At 38.9% G+C, this 15,192-nt stretch overlaps 1 long non-coding RNA gene across 1 annotated transcript; it reads left to right on the top strand.

Moving 5' to 3' along the window:
• The first annotated feature begins 6,216 nt into the window (after positions 1-6,216).
• Positions 6,217-8,053, top strand: LOC129148712 (uncharacterized). The gene is made up of 3 exons (XR_008555673.1): positions 6,217-6,268; positions 7,508-7,613; positions 7,850-8,053. It is a non-coding gene; the product is annotated as an uncharacterized LOC129148712 (long non-coding RNA).
• Positions 8,054-15,192: the final 7,139 nt, after the last annotated feature.

Genomic DNA, 15,192 nt, shown 5'->3' with positions numbered 1-15,192 from the left:
TTCTGACTGAATCCAGATTGATATTGATTACAGTTCCTGGAGGACTGCAAATAGAATATAGGTTTTCTATATCTATTTACTGTTTAATGCTGAATAATTATTCAATCAAATGTTTAACTAGGTCAGATTTATTTTTCACCTTACATGGCATAAAGGCTAAAAAAGAGATAAATAAATGGTAGAGAATTTTAGAAGGAAATAAGACTTTTGCTTCCCATGCCATCAGCTTCCTAGGTGAGGAATATTTTGGAAATAATCCTCTTGAGTATTCAAAGGTCTTGAATTGTTTATGTAGGCCATTAGGTTTTACTTTCACCAAATAGACTTACCTTTGATAGCTTAGATTCACTGGGATTTTTGTATGTCAGCTGCCTCCATGAAGAAAGGAAATACAAAAACAAGAAAAGGGCTACAACAAAAACACGTTTCACCTGTACAATTAAAGTAGGATAGGGCAGTAGCTAACCTTGCACAGTTCTGAAATTACTTATATAATTTCATAAAATATATCTGCCTTATAAAAGTCAATCTTTGCTATTCTTTCCTGTAATGTACATTCCTTGAGAGTTTAAAATAATATTGTTACATACACATAGATCAATGTAGCAGAATACAGAGCCCAGAAATAAATCCACACCTATATGACCAATTAATATATGATAAAGAAGGTGAAAATATACAATGATATAAAGACAGTCTATTCCATAAGGAGTGTTGGGGAAATTGGACAGATGCATGCAAAAAATAAAACTAGACCACCTACTTAGACCATATATAAGAATAAACTCAAAGTGAATTAAAGACTTTAAAGACCCCAAATCATAAAACTCCTATAAGTTTACAAAGGCAGTAAACTCTTTGACATTGTACTTAATAAATTTTTTTATATCTCCTCAGGTGGGAGAAAAAATAAACAATATGTGAATGGGACTATATCAAATTAGAAAGTCTTGCACAGCAAAGAAACCATAAAAAAAAAAAACACAAAAAAAACTGAAAGCAACCTACCAATTGGGAGAAGATATTCACCAATGATATATCTGATAAGAAGCTAATATCCAAAATTTATAAAGAACTCATACAACTCAACATGAAAAAAGCAAACAATCCAATTAAAAACTGGGCAAGGACCTGAAGAGACATTTCTCCAAAGAGGATATACAGATGGCCAATATACATATCAAAGGATGTTCCATGTCACTAATCATCAGTGAAATTCAAATTAAAATCACAATAAGATATCCCCTCACACCTGTCAGAATGGCTATCATCAATAAATCAATAAGTTACGGCCAAGATGTGGAGAACAGGGAAGCCTTGTGCATTATTAATGGGGCTGCAAATTGGTGCAGCCATGATGTACAACAGTATGAAGGTTTCTCAAAATATTAAAAATAGAACTATTTTAAGCCCCAGCAATTCCACATCTAGGTATTTATCCAAAGAAATCCAAAATACTAATTTGAAAATATATGCATCCCTATATTCATTGCAGCATCACTTAGAGTAGCCAAGATATAAAGGCAACATAAATGCCAATGAATAGACAACTGAATAAAGAAGAGGTGATATATATATTTTATGGAATATTACTCAGCCATAAAAAGAAGGAAAGCTTACCATTTGTGACAACATGGATGGACCTAGTGAAATAAGTCAGAGAAAGGCAAATACCATATTATTTCACTTATTTGTGGAACTAAAAAACAAAGAAATGAACAACAAAACAGAAACAGACTCAGATACAGATCGTTGTCAGATGGGAGGGTGGTTGGGGGCTAGGTGAAAAAGATGAAGGAATTAAGAAGTATAAACTTCCCTGGGTCCGGGTGAGACCATGTGTCCCTGGATCCGGGTGAGGCCTCGTACACCTAGGCCCGGGAGAGGCCACGTGCCCCTGGGTCTGGGAGAGGCCAAGCGTCCCTGGGTCCGGGTGAGATCATGTGTCCCTGGATCCGGGTGAGGCCTCGTACACCTAGGCCCGGGTGAGGCCACGTGCCCCTGGGTCTGGGAGAGGCCAAGTGTCCCTGGGTCTGGGTGAGACCATGTGTCCCTGGATCCGAGTGAGGCCTCCTGCACCTAGGCCCGGGTGAGGCCACGTGCCCCTGGGTCTGGGAGAGGCCAAGTGTCCCTGGGTCCGGGTGAGACCACGTGTCCCTGGATCCGGGTGAGGCCTCGTGCACCTAGGCCCGGGAGAGGCCACGTGCCCCTGGGTCTGGGAGAGGCCAAGCGTCCCTGGGTCCGGGCGAGACCATGTGTCCCTGGATCCGGGTGAGGCCTTGTGCACCTAGGTCCGGGTGAGGCCACACGCCCCTGGGTCTGGGAGAGGCCACACGCCCCTGGGTCCGGGTGAGACCATGTGTCCCTGGATCCGGGTGAGGCCTCGCGCACCTAGGCCCGGGTGAGGCCACGTGCCCCTGGGTCTGGGAGAGGCCACGCGCCCCTGGGTCCGGGTGAGGCCATGTGTCCCTGGATCCGGGTGAGGCCTAGCGCGCCTAGGCCCGGGTGAGGCCAAGTGCCCCTGGGTCTGGGAGAGGCCAAGCGCCCCCAGGTCTGGGTGAGGCCACGTGTCCCTGGATCTGGGTGAGGCCTCGTGCACCTAGGTCCGGGTGAGGCCACGTGCCCCTGGGTCTGGGAGAAGCCACGCGCCCCCGGGTCCGGGTGAGGCCATGTGTCCCTGGAGCCGGGTGAGGCCTTGCGCCCCTGGGTACGGGTGAAGCCGGATCCTGGGCCCGGGTGAGGCCGTGTGCCCCTGGATCCATCCGGGTGAGGCTGGGTCCCGGGCCCGGGTGAGGCCACGCGCCCCTTGGGTCTGGGTGAGGCCATGTGCCCCTTAGTCCGGGTGAAGCCGTGCTCCTGGGTCCGGCCGAGACCAAACCAGAGGGAGTCGGACCTCCGTTACCACCATTTGTCCACCATCCAGAGCTGAGGGGTCAGTGCTGACATGTACACATAAGGAACTGGTGGACATTGAAATTGGGTCTCAAAAGAACTGTTGGTCCAGAAAGAAACTCACTACAGACTGATTCATTTGCCTGTCAGCATAACTATTATTGCCCGTCTCACATTCAGTTCTCATAAGTATATATCTAGTGACATATGATCTCGCTCATCTAGGGGAAATGATGAACAACAGACTGAGGAACAAGAACAGAACCAGAAACAAGGAGGCATCGATCGGACTATCGGGCCTCAGAGGGAGGATAGGGGAGGGTGGGGGGAGGGGGAGAGATTAACCAAAGGACTTGTGTGCATGCATATGAGCCTATCCAACGGTTAAGTTCAACAGGGGGTTGGGGCATGCGTGGGAAGGGGGGTGGGATGGGAATGGGGGGATGAGGACAAATATGTGACACCTTAATCAATAAAGAAATTTAAAAAAATAAATAAATAAATAAATAAATTTCCACCTTTTACAATAATAATAATAATAATAATAAAGTATTACCTATGTTAAAGCCTGTAAAAAAAAAAAAAGAAGTATAAACTGGTAATTACAAAATAGACATGGGAATATAGGGAATATGGTTGATAACTATGCATGGTGCAAGTTATGCACTAGGCTTATCAGGTGAATCACTTTGTAAATTATATAATGTCTAACCACTATGCTGCACCCCTGAAGCTAATATAACACTGAATGTCAATTGTAATTAAAAAATAAAATTATATATTTATATACATTTTTGTTCAACCTGTACTATAAAATTCAGAGATTGACAGTCACATGCATGCATTGAAATCCTTTGATGGTATGGCTCCTAAATAATTTTTTTTGTTTTTTTATTTTATTTTCCTCTTCTTAAGAAGGCTACAAGTAAATGGAAACATTTAAGCCAAGGAAAATTGAGGTTCTGTGTTGAGGGTAGATAATCAAACATATTAGGAGCTCAAAAGAACTCTATATTTTATAATTGAATATCAGCAACACCAAGTGGAAAGCAGTCAATAGAAAATTATAAAATTTTACTGACATTTTGAGAATGATGCATTCAGTTCACTTAGCGTTTTTTATGACTGACTACTTACTTGTAAGAACTAGCAAGATATTCTTTCTTCTGACAGTAATCCCTACTAGTCATTGATTTCAAAAGTCTGCTTTAGCTAAAGTAAATTGACATTTATATCACTAACTTAGCGGAGATGAAATTTCAAGGAGTTTATTGCTCTTCCCTGAGGGGCAGCAATATCACATAATGTAAAAGTCTTTGATCTGGCTTCTCAGGTAGACAGAAGAAATGTACATGAAAATAACAGTTCTTTTTTTCAGACACCAATTTAGCTGTGCAATAGACTACACTGGTTTTATTGGAGTGACTGCAGAGAAAAGCACATTTTAGGAACATATTTATAAACAGATATCATCTGTTTGGATTCAGCTGTTAAGTGAATTGGAAAAAGAGAAGTATCAAATTAAGTGTGATTAAACCTGGGAAACAAGCCTTTTATAATTCTAAACATATTCTTTAGAATCTAGACAAGAATAAAACTTCCCAGAATTCACAACACATCAGAGATTTCTGTGCCTAAACAATGATAATAAGAGCAGAAACTAGCATGGTTCAGTATTATTACATCAATAATAATGTTATTTGTGCCATTAAACTTGGATGATCCACTTCTATTTCTATCTTGCACTGGTATATTAGAAAATAAATTCAATTTCCTATTTAACCCTTTGCACTCGCTTGCTTTTTTCTCGATTCCTTTATTCTACTTGGGATTTAATTTTTTAAATACCCCAGATTTTACAAAGTGCGGCAGTAGAATAAAAAACTGGAGTTTCTTTTCATACAAACTTATTTATTTGGATATTTTTTATATTTCAAATTATTGATACATTCAAAGAGTAATTTTAATCTCGACATCCGAGTGCAAAAGGTTAATATTGCTACAAAGCTATTTTAGATATTTTACAGAATCTATGATCTTGGTCTTTTGATAAATTCCATTATTTATTTTTCATTAATATTGATTAAATGTATATTATTGTCCTCCAATTTACTTTCAGTCTATTTGCTTTCAATGACTCGGTCATTTACTTAGAGCTTTAATCTATTAAACAGATTTCCATTTAAACCCTCTATGTATATTTTGTTTGATATTTAGAACTCATTCTGTTAAGGTTCCAATACACATTTTTTTTTATGTTTGTAAAAATAATTCCCTTTGAACAAGTTTGTATACATCAGGGTGCAATAATGCCATTAATACGTATTAGATAAATTAATAATTCAGGAACTATTTGCTGATATCTACATTCCAATGAATATACTAAGAATGTCATATTTCTGCAAATTTTTATGTTTCTTGTTATTTAGAATTCTTTTTGAAAAACTGATTTTAAAATTCATAAATATTATGAAATTCCATCCTATATAATAAAAGGGTAATATGCAAATCGACTGAACTGCAGAACTACCGGTCACTATGATGCACACTGACCATCAGGGGGCAGACGCTCAATGCAGGAGCTGCCCCCTGGTGGTCAGTGTGCTCCCACAGGGGGAGTACTGCTCAGCCAGAAGCCCAGAAGCCGGGCTCATGGCTGGCGAGCACAGTGGCAGTGGTGGCAGGAGAGGCTAAGGATGTCTCCGCGGCAGCACTAAGGATGTCTGATTGCCCACTTAGGCCCGCTCCCCATGGGCAGTGGGCCTAAGCTGTCAGTCGGACATCCCCCGAGGGCCCCCAGAATGCAGACTGTGGAGAGGCCGCAGGCTGGGCTGAAGGACACAAGTTTTGAGAGAAATATCTCAAAATAAAATATCAACAAGGTACAGCACAACAATAGTACCACAGATTGTAAATGCCCTGAACATCAGAAATGACAGTTACCACTATTATATCCCCATAAAAATTGAAGTTGTTGTTATGTTTGAACAATATTAAATTCTAAAGTACAAACCCTAAAGTACCATGGATTTCATACCATGACAATTTATTTCTCTAGAAGAGGAAGACAAAGGCTTTTTTTTTTTCTTTTTTAGAACAACTAGGTGTCTTTGCTATATTTGTGAAGAAATTTGAGAATCTAGCCTGCCTTCATATCCCAGACAGAATATAAAGAGATGTTTATTTGAAATCCAGTTAGTCTTAAATATGGTATTGCACAGTTAGGATAATGATAAAACATTTAATGGATAAAATAATGCAATGTAATTTTTTTTATGTTGTGTACTAACAAGACCTAAAACAGTCCTTTCCCTTTGCCTACACCTGAAGACAAGGCCAGACACAGAGTTCTTCCCTTTTCGCCTCTAGTCAACGGGTATGTTCTTTGTCTCATGAGTAATTAACTATGACTAGAACTGTTTGTCCCCCTGAAAATAGCTAGACACAGAGATAAACATTTCCTGTTCAAATAATTGATTTTGAACTCCCTATGTACAGAATAACCCTGAGTGTAAACACCCTGTCTGCAATTCCTTTACCCATCCCTGTAAATGGCTATGGCAAAATCACTCTGCTGAGACACTTTGGCTTTCAGATATGATCTGTTCCTATTGCAACAACCTGAATAAAATGATCTTAATTGTCTGGTGAATTTTGTCTTTGACAGTACTGTATATTTCTATCAATAATTCTGAACAGATAAAAGAATAGGTAACAGCATTTAAATTGAGGCAAGTGACTTAAAGAATGAAAACATGGAGGAAACAGATAAATCATAAACACTTTTTCATAGTCTATCACTACTTGACAGATAATGCAAGATTCTACATTAAAATCTTATGTGCATGAGAATTTGATTTCAAAAGAACACTTTCAATAAATGGTGCCTTCTAGAAAAAGAAAAAAAACCTTTTTTTGCATATAGAAATAAAGAAGTAAAAGACTTACCTTTTCTTAATTGCTCTATAATCTTCAATTTTCTTCTCTTAACAAGTCTATTCTCTACCATATGCTTTATTTTATTGCTACCATTTAAAAAATATATCGAATATGTGAAGGAGATAAAATTTACCAAAACTCTCCATATGATATGGAATCAAAGAAAACACAGAAAGGCCAATAATAAATTTACAATGACAAAATTATACTGAAAAAATTCTAGTATGAAATCATTTACAATCTGAAATACATACATGCATTCTGCTTACCTCATTATTTGCTTTATCTCTCTCCACCAACCCCCAACCCCCAACCCCCCAACTCTTTAAGGCAATTTCTGTGATTCTCTTCTTATGTTCAATTAACAGGATTCACATGCACTGCCCATGACTTATCTTTAATTTCAAAAGATTTTCTTGTCTGATTGACATCCACCACACCCAGGAGGTCACTAGTTCCACCTTATTGCCAAACTTCCCAATTATTCTCTCTTAGCCATAGTTTATTTGACAAAATGGAGAGACAGATGATGATTAAAACTTCTATTTCTTTGTAATACACACACACACACACACACACACACACACACACACACACACACAATACCCCTTAAATTCTTAAGTATTTTTCAAAATTGTCAAAGTCCTAATAAAATAAGGTTTGTGTCTAAACGTAGTCACAGGTTAGAAGAGACAAAGGACAGATGACAATTAAATACTGTGTGGTGCCTGCATGGATCCTGGAGCAGACACAGAGCACTACTGGAAAACATCTGAGGAAATGTAAGTAAAGCCTGGAGTTTAGTTGATAGAAATTCTGAAATGTTCATTTTCATTTTGACAAATATACCATCAATATATAAAAATTGAATACTGGCAAAATCTGGATGATGGGCATATGGGGATTCTCTGTGTTATCTTTGAAACTTCTGTAACTCTAAAATTATTACTCAAAATACAAAATTAGAACAAAAACAACAATATAAAGGTACTTACAATGTCCTTCTTTTCCAAGCCAGGCCTTCATCGATGTATCTTCTAAGAGACTGCCTGAAGGTCCTGGGGATGCTCATTGGGAGGATTCTGATTTGGATTCAGTGGCTTCACTCAATGTTCCCAAACCTGGAGATCAATGAAATATATACTTATCTCTTTCACTCTCATTATCATTGTACTAGTAGTTGAGAGTTACGCTGGGTGGTTTTTAACCACCACTCTCAGAAACTGTGCCACAGAAAGTTCTTTAGGAATAAAGGTTTGTAGCCTCTCTGTCAATATGATCCAAACTTTATTTTAAGGCAACATTTGGGACACAAATCATACTATTATTTCCATTTCTAACCTGTAACAATACCACTAATTCACACATGTACTTCCTTAGGCCAACAGCAAATGAAAATCAAAATATGAAGCTAATTTTTGTCTGCCTTCCAAACTCAGCCATTAAGCAGACACCACCAGAAAGTCTAATTCCCCTTATGCACACAAAGAATTCTGCTCCATTATTATCAAAAGCAATGAGTAAACACAGTTCTTTCTGAGAGATTCAAGGCATACTTCTGTTAAAAACAAAAACAAAACCAACTGACTATTGAAGAATGATAAATAATTCATTATCTGATGGTATTCATCACTTTCCTTAACTAATGATAAATCTGCATTCACAACTCTCTCCTAAAACAATGTAATTCACTCTAAAAAGTCTTGCTAATAAACAGCTGGGCTCTAATAAAAACACATCTAAATCTAAAGAATACATTCAATTTTTGACCATATGGAATGCTAGTTTCATTTCATTCACTACCACTTCCTGCTTCCATGTTGTGTTTAATCATCTCCCATAGTCTTCAATGATTAACGCCTCAGCCTCTGGATGATATGCCCTTTCCTGCTAGGCCTTCACATCACCTAAAAAGTTTCTTTCCCTTGTATTCAGCCAATGGCTGTATCTGAGTCAGATGTGATCGGGAGGCCTTTAAAACAATTGAAAAATTATTCATAGTGGTGTCTCATTCATAGGCCATGGAAATTTATATGTTATTTATGTTCTATCTAGCTGCCTTCAATACTTGAAAAGTTAAAATGCTTGAAGAGGGAGGGGGCATTTAAAGGAATTATGTTTTTCTACTCGGAAGAAAGATGGCATGTAAAAGAGCATTAAAAATTCATAGTGTACAAAGTGCTTTTGGATTTGCTAATTGCTTTCAAAGATTTACATACTATCTAGAGAAATATAAAGTTATGAGAAATAATAAATTTTTATCTAATTTAAAAAATTGATTTGTATCAGTGGCACTTATTCACCAGTATGGATGTTATTGACTTTATGTAAGAGCAATAAATATTTTGCATTTAAATTAAAATGGTGCATTACATTACTTGTATCCACATTTACCCACAAGGTTATACTAGTAGATGCATAATTTTATGCCTGCAAAAAAAGAAGTGAGCAACAGCAGGAGTAGCTGTTTTTGTTTCCTTGTGTTTAAATCTTGAAAATTATCTTAAAATACAACTTAGGCAACACCACCATGGAATTTAAAAAATTATAAAGGAAGAGAATGAAAAATCACTTAAATAATTGTAGAAACAGTATATTTTTATTCCATCTATTTTATTTCTTCTCATTTCATATACCTTACACTACTGTTGTTTTTAATGAACTATCACCTCCCTAAAATAGGGTGCATACATATGCTATATATTAGAATACAAAGGTTGCATAACTTACATTACTAAATAATTGTGTCACTAAGGGTGACATAATACATCTTTGATAGAGTGATAGGTCTTTTACATGTTTGGGCAAATCTAGCTATTAGAATGTTTGTCATATCCAAGAGCTAATTCTTTGTAATGGTTCATCCTTTGTCCCTTGTTGTTCTATAGAGAACCACAGAGATACTTCAGAGGAAGTATAGTGTAATATTACCTTATTTGATAAAAGAAAAAGCCTAAAACAAAACAAACAGACAAAAAACAACTTTGAAACCTAGAGGTCTCCTATCCTGTGCGCTTTGCTTGCAAGTTTTCTATTGTTCCTCATAAGACTCTGGCTATCTGAACTAAATGCAGCATAGGTCTGACCAAGTCTGCAAAACAAATCCATCAGAATCCTGAATACTGAGAATACAGGTCAAACCTTAGTCGTTTTCTGTTTTCATGTGTTCTTACACTTTAACTATTTGTGAGTGAAATATAAAGATCATTCTGACGCAGTTAAGTTAGATTAGGAAACAAAGGCCTCAAACTCTATCCATCCCTTTTCCATCTTGGCTAGAACACTGCAGATCTGACCTTCACTGACTAACTGATCCTCTACTTCCCACCCAATTTCCTATAACCCAGAGAGGGGAAAAAAAAGAAATCACTGTCTGGAGAGGAGGGACAGTTACCTCACCAGCATCAGAAGCCCAGGCCCACCCTATTCACCACCCCTGCCCTGTGCCCACATTTAATAAAAACCTCCCACCCAGACCTCATCAGCACGTCTCCATTCTCTGAAGTCACCCACTCTCACTTCTTTTTTTTTTTTAAAAATATTTTATTGATTTTTTTACAGAGAGGAAGAGAGAGGGATAGAGAGTTAGAAACATCGATGAGAGAGAAACATCGATCAGCTGCCTCTTGCACACTCCCTATTGGGGATGTGCCCGCAACCAAGGTACATGCCCTTGACCTGGAATCGAACCTGGGACCCTTGAGTCCGCAGGCAGACGCTCTATCCACTGAGCCAAACCGGTTTCGGCCCACTCTCACTTCTTGAGTGCATACTATTGTTTTAATGAATTACTGTGCTTTGCTAAATCCTTCTGTAATGTTCTTGAATTCTTTCTTGAGCCATGACAAGAGCCTGGACCCTGGTATCAGGTTGAGGCCTGCCTTGGCCTCCCCGGGTGCCACCTGAAATCAATTCCACCACCTTTCCCCTACTCTGTCATATAGATAATTATTCCCTAATTTTTTCTTCCCTGTCTCCTAAATTCAAATGAACTTTACTTCTAGCATAAGGCAATTATGCTAGATTTCTATGCAGGTGGTGACATTGGGTATTTGTGTTTCTAATGTATGTTATCAACCAAATATTCTATGTAAATAGAACCATGGACCAATTTTCAAATCATTGGGATTAGTTACCTCTTGCAAAGATTGCAGCAAATATTTACTGGTTGCCTACTATTTATGATACATTGACTAGCCTTGTTTATATAATGATGAATAAAACTATGCATACTGGTAATTCTTACCTTAACAGATCTTACAGTCAGGTGCCAGGATATAACTACTAATTTTTTTACAAAAATCACAACTATTAAATGTATATGGAAAGATTGATAGATATGGGTGGGGAGTACCATACAAATTATGCAAATTTTTACAAAATTATAACTATGTAAGTAGCAACAAAATATCTTAGGTTTACGATAAACAAAATTTTCAATATATAGACATAGAACCATAAAATATATTCATAACAAGAAAATACCTAAATGAGTGCAAAGGTATTCCACATTCAATGTTTGAATACTGAATGTATCTGTCATTTCTTCCCTAATTGATCTATAGAGTTATGTTATTCTACTTGAAATCCCCATATAGTGGAGACAAAAATGGTCTTTTCCATAAAATTTTCTAGTATAGTTGGATAGCCATTTGATTAAAAAAACAAACAAACAACCACACATTAAAATTGTCCGGCTGGGGTGGCTCAGTAGTTGAGTATCGACCTATGAATCAGGAGTTCACAGTTCGATTCCTATCAGGGCACATGCCTAGTTGGGGGCGTGCAGGAGGCAGCCAATCAATGATTCTTTGTCATCATTGATGTTTCTATCTCTCTCTCTCCCTCTCTGAAACCAATAAAAATATGTTTAAAAAAACATTAAAATTGACAAACAAAACTTCATAATACAAACAAAATTGTAAACAAAGAGGATATATGTGTTAAAGTGAAAAGTCTAACAAAAAAAGCTCATAGAAGAAAACAAGAAAGCTTGTATAAAGAGAGATTTATTTTTTATTTTAATTTTATTTCTAGGTAGGGTTGCCAAATTTAGCAAACAAAAATACCTGACCCATAGTTAAATGTGAACCTCAGGTACCATTAAATAATCTTTTTAGTATATGTGCATGCATGCATTAGTTGATACATACATATACCAAAATGGTTTTTGTTGTTTATCTGAAATTTGCATTTATCTAGGTATCTTATCTGGCAACTCTATTTGCAGGTAAATATAAAACAGAAAAAACTGCATACGGGCACCAAAGGGAAAGTATAAGAATGTCCATAGCAGTATTCTTTGTCAGAGTTCTGAACTCGATACAACTTAAGTGTCCATCAGTAGAGTGGATACGGAAATTGTGGTACATTCATAACACGAAATACTATAAAACATTGAACAAACTATAGCTAAAAAGAAAATATCCTAATGTGACTAATCTACACTAATAAAAGAGTAACATGCAAACTCACCATCACTCCACTATACCCACCAGCCAATCAGAGCGAGTATGCAAATTAACCCAACCAAAGTGGTGGTGGCAACGGAGCTAGAGTGAGCAGGAGGCTTGGGTAGCCCCTGGTGATGGAGGAAGCCAAGCTTCCCACCTGCCCTGGCTGACCCTGGCCTCCGCTCAAGGCTACAAAGTTTCAATTATAGAAGATAAATAAATCCCAACAAAGATGGTGGCGACCAAGGAGCTGGAGAGAGCAGGAGGCTTGGGTTGCCCCTGGCGATGAAGAAGCCAAGATTCCCGCCGGCCTGGGCCTGCCCTGGCCTCTGCTCAAGGCTACAAAGTTTCAATTATAAAAGATTAAAAAATCCCAACAAGCCGAAACCGGTTTGGCTCAGTGAATAGAGCGTCAGGCCTGCGGACTCAAGGGTCCCAGGTTCGATTCTGGTCAAGGGCATGTACCTTGGTTGCGGGCACATCCCCAGTGGGGGGTGTGCAAGAGGCAGCTGATCGATGTTTCTCTCTCATCGATGTTTCTAACTCTCTATCCCTCTCTCTTCCTCTCTGTAAAAAATCAATATAATATAAAAAAAAAAAAATCCCAACAAAAATGGCTGTGGCCACGGAGCAAGCAGGAGGCTTGGCTTCGCTCAAGGCTACAAAATTTCAATTATAGAAGATAAGTAAATCCCAGATACCTGCTTCCAGCCAGCCTGGGCCTCTGCTTGGGTCGCAGGGGGGCATGGCTGGCCTGCAAACCACCACAGGCCCCTCGCCCAGGCTGCCCCACACCCCAAGGGAACCCCCGCCCTGATATGGGACACCCTTCGAGGCAAACCAGCTGGCTCCCACCCATGCACCAGGCCTCTATCCTATCTAATAAAAGAGTAATATGCAAATTGACCATCACTCCAATACAAAAGATGGCTGCCCCCATGTGGTCAAAGATGGCTGCCCCCATGTGGACACAAGATGGCCACCACAAGATGGCCAGCAGGGCAAGGCAGTTGGGAGGGACCAGGAATGCAAGGGAGGGCAGTTGGGGGTGATCAAGTCTGCAGGGGAGGGCAGTTAGGGGTGACCAGGCTGGCAGAGGAGGGAAGTTGGGGGGGACCCAGGCCTGCAGGGGAGGGGAATTGGAGGGGGTGACCAGGCCTGCAGAGGAGGGCAGTTAGGGGCAAACAGGCTGGCAGGGGAGCAGTTAGGCATCAATCAGGCTGGCAGGGGAGTGGTTAGGGGGTGATCAGGCTGGCAGGCAGAAGCGGTTAGGGGCAATCAGGAATGCAGGCAGGCGAGCAGTTGGGAGCCAGCAGTCCTGGATTGTGAGAGGGCAGTCGGACATCCATCTAGGGGTCCCAGATTGGAGAGGGTACAGGCTAGGCTGAGGGACACCCCCTCCCGCCGTGCACGAATTTCGTGTACCGGGCCTCTAGTTATAAAGTAAGAAGCAATTAATCAAGAACTTCTAGTCTGCCACTAAGGTCAGGAAAAATACCAATAAACCTATTGTAGTCTTGAATTTCTTAGTTGTCTTCTACCTAAGATTTACTCATTACAGACTCTTTTAATTCCAGTTTTGGTGTCCTAGTAATTCACCTTTTTCCCATTGACAATGGGATACAAGAGTAACTTGAACTCTCAATAACTGTTCTTTAAGTAAATTTTATGGGCAAAGTCATAGCCTGGTCATCTATATACATAAAAGCCTAAGCAACTGGCTGACTGGCCGGGACCTATGATGCGCACTGACCACCAGGGGGAAGACGCTCAATGCAGGAGTGGAAAACACAGGCATGGCAACATGGAACAGACTGATGAATCTCAGAGGGAAGGTAGGAGGGAGGAGAGGGGGAAGAGATTAACCAAAGATCTTATATGCATACTAGAGGCACTGTGCACGGATTCGTGCACCGGTGGGGTCCCTCAGCCTGGCCTGTGGGGATTAGGCCAAAACAATCTCTCTGACATCCCCAGAGGGTTCCCGGATTGTGAGAGGGCGAAGGCCAGGCTGAGGGACCCCACTGGCGCATGAATCTGTGAACTGGGCCTCTAGTTATATAATAATTGTTTTAAGTAATTTTAAACACAGAGGATTTTATCCATAATTATACATATCAGTTTGAACAAATAATATATTTTTTATTAAGATCAGCAATTCCCTCTGACAAATGGAAATTACTGAATAAGTCATCTTGCAGTATTAAAATAATTGTGAACTACAGCAAAGCCTATTCAGTGTTGTGATTTCAATCATTCTTAATTGTCATTCTTAAAGATCCATTTGAAAAATAATAGCTATTGAAAATAATATTAGAGATAAAATTATGTTACACAAATGAATGACTACTTAGAAACAAAACAACTCTAGACTTCAGCATGGGTTGTCTATGCTCTGGATTTCTTTTTCCATCCTTAGAAATGTTTTGTACTTGGTTTGTTTTATTGGTTGATTTAAGCAAGATGTGCTCCTTTCTTTTAGATGTTCTTTCCCTTATATTTTTTGTAGATTCCAAGCTTCACAAAAGCTATTTATTTATTTCTGCAAAATATAATCTAGATTTTACTGTTTAAAATGAAGTTTAAACATCTCCAATGGCATTTTGAATAACTGTTAAGAATTCCTGAATTAACTTTCCTATGTTATTACTTTTTATTCTGAATTTATTAAAAGAAATTCTTGAAAGTACAAATACGTTGTAGTGTAATATGTCTCAAAGTTCTTCTGTTTTCTGAAATAATTATTCATCATATATGTGATACACTTCTTTTATATTGGATAATTTTGCTTCTGCAAAGCTATACTTTAGTTCTATTATATGATTTCTTTTTAATTTTACCTTTTATACCCTTTTTAAATCTCCACTAAAATTATGAGCTATAGATTCTGTTGTTATTTAGGCTTCAT

Source organism: Eptesicus fuscus, chromosome 4 (assembly GCF_027574615.1).
Source record: "Eptesicus fuscus isolate TK198812 chromosome 4, DD_ASM_mEF_20220401, whole genome shotgun sequence".
Classification (NCBI taxonomy): Eukaryota; Metazoa; Chordata; class Mammalia; order Chiroptera; family Vespertilionidae; genus Eptesicus; species Eptesicus fuscus.
Note: the sequence above shows the minus strand (reverse complement) of the source record. Positions and strands in the feature narration are given on the sequence as shown.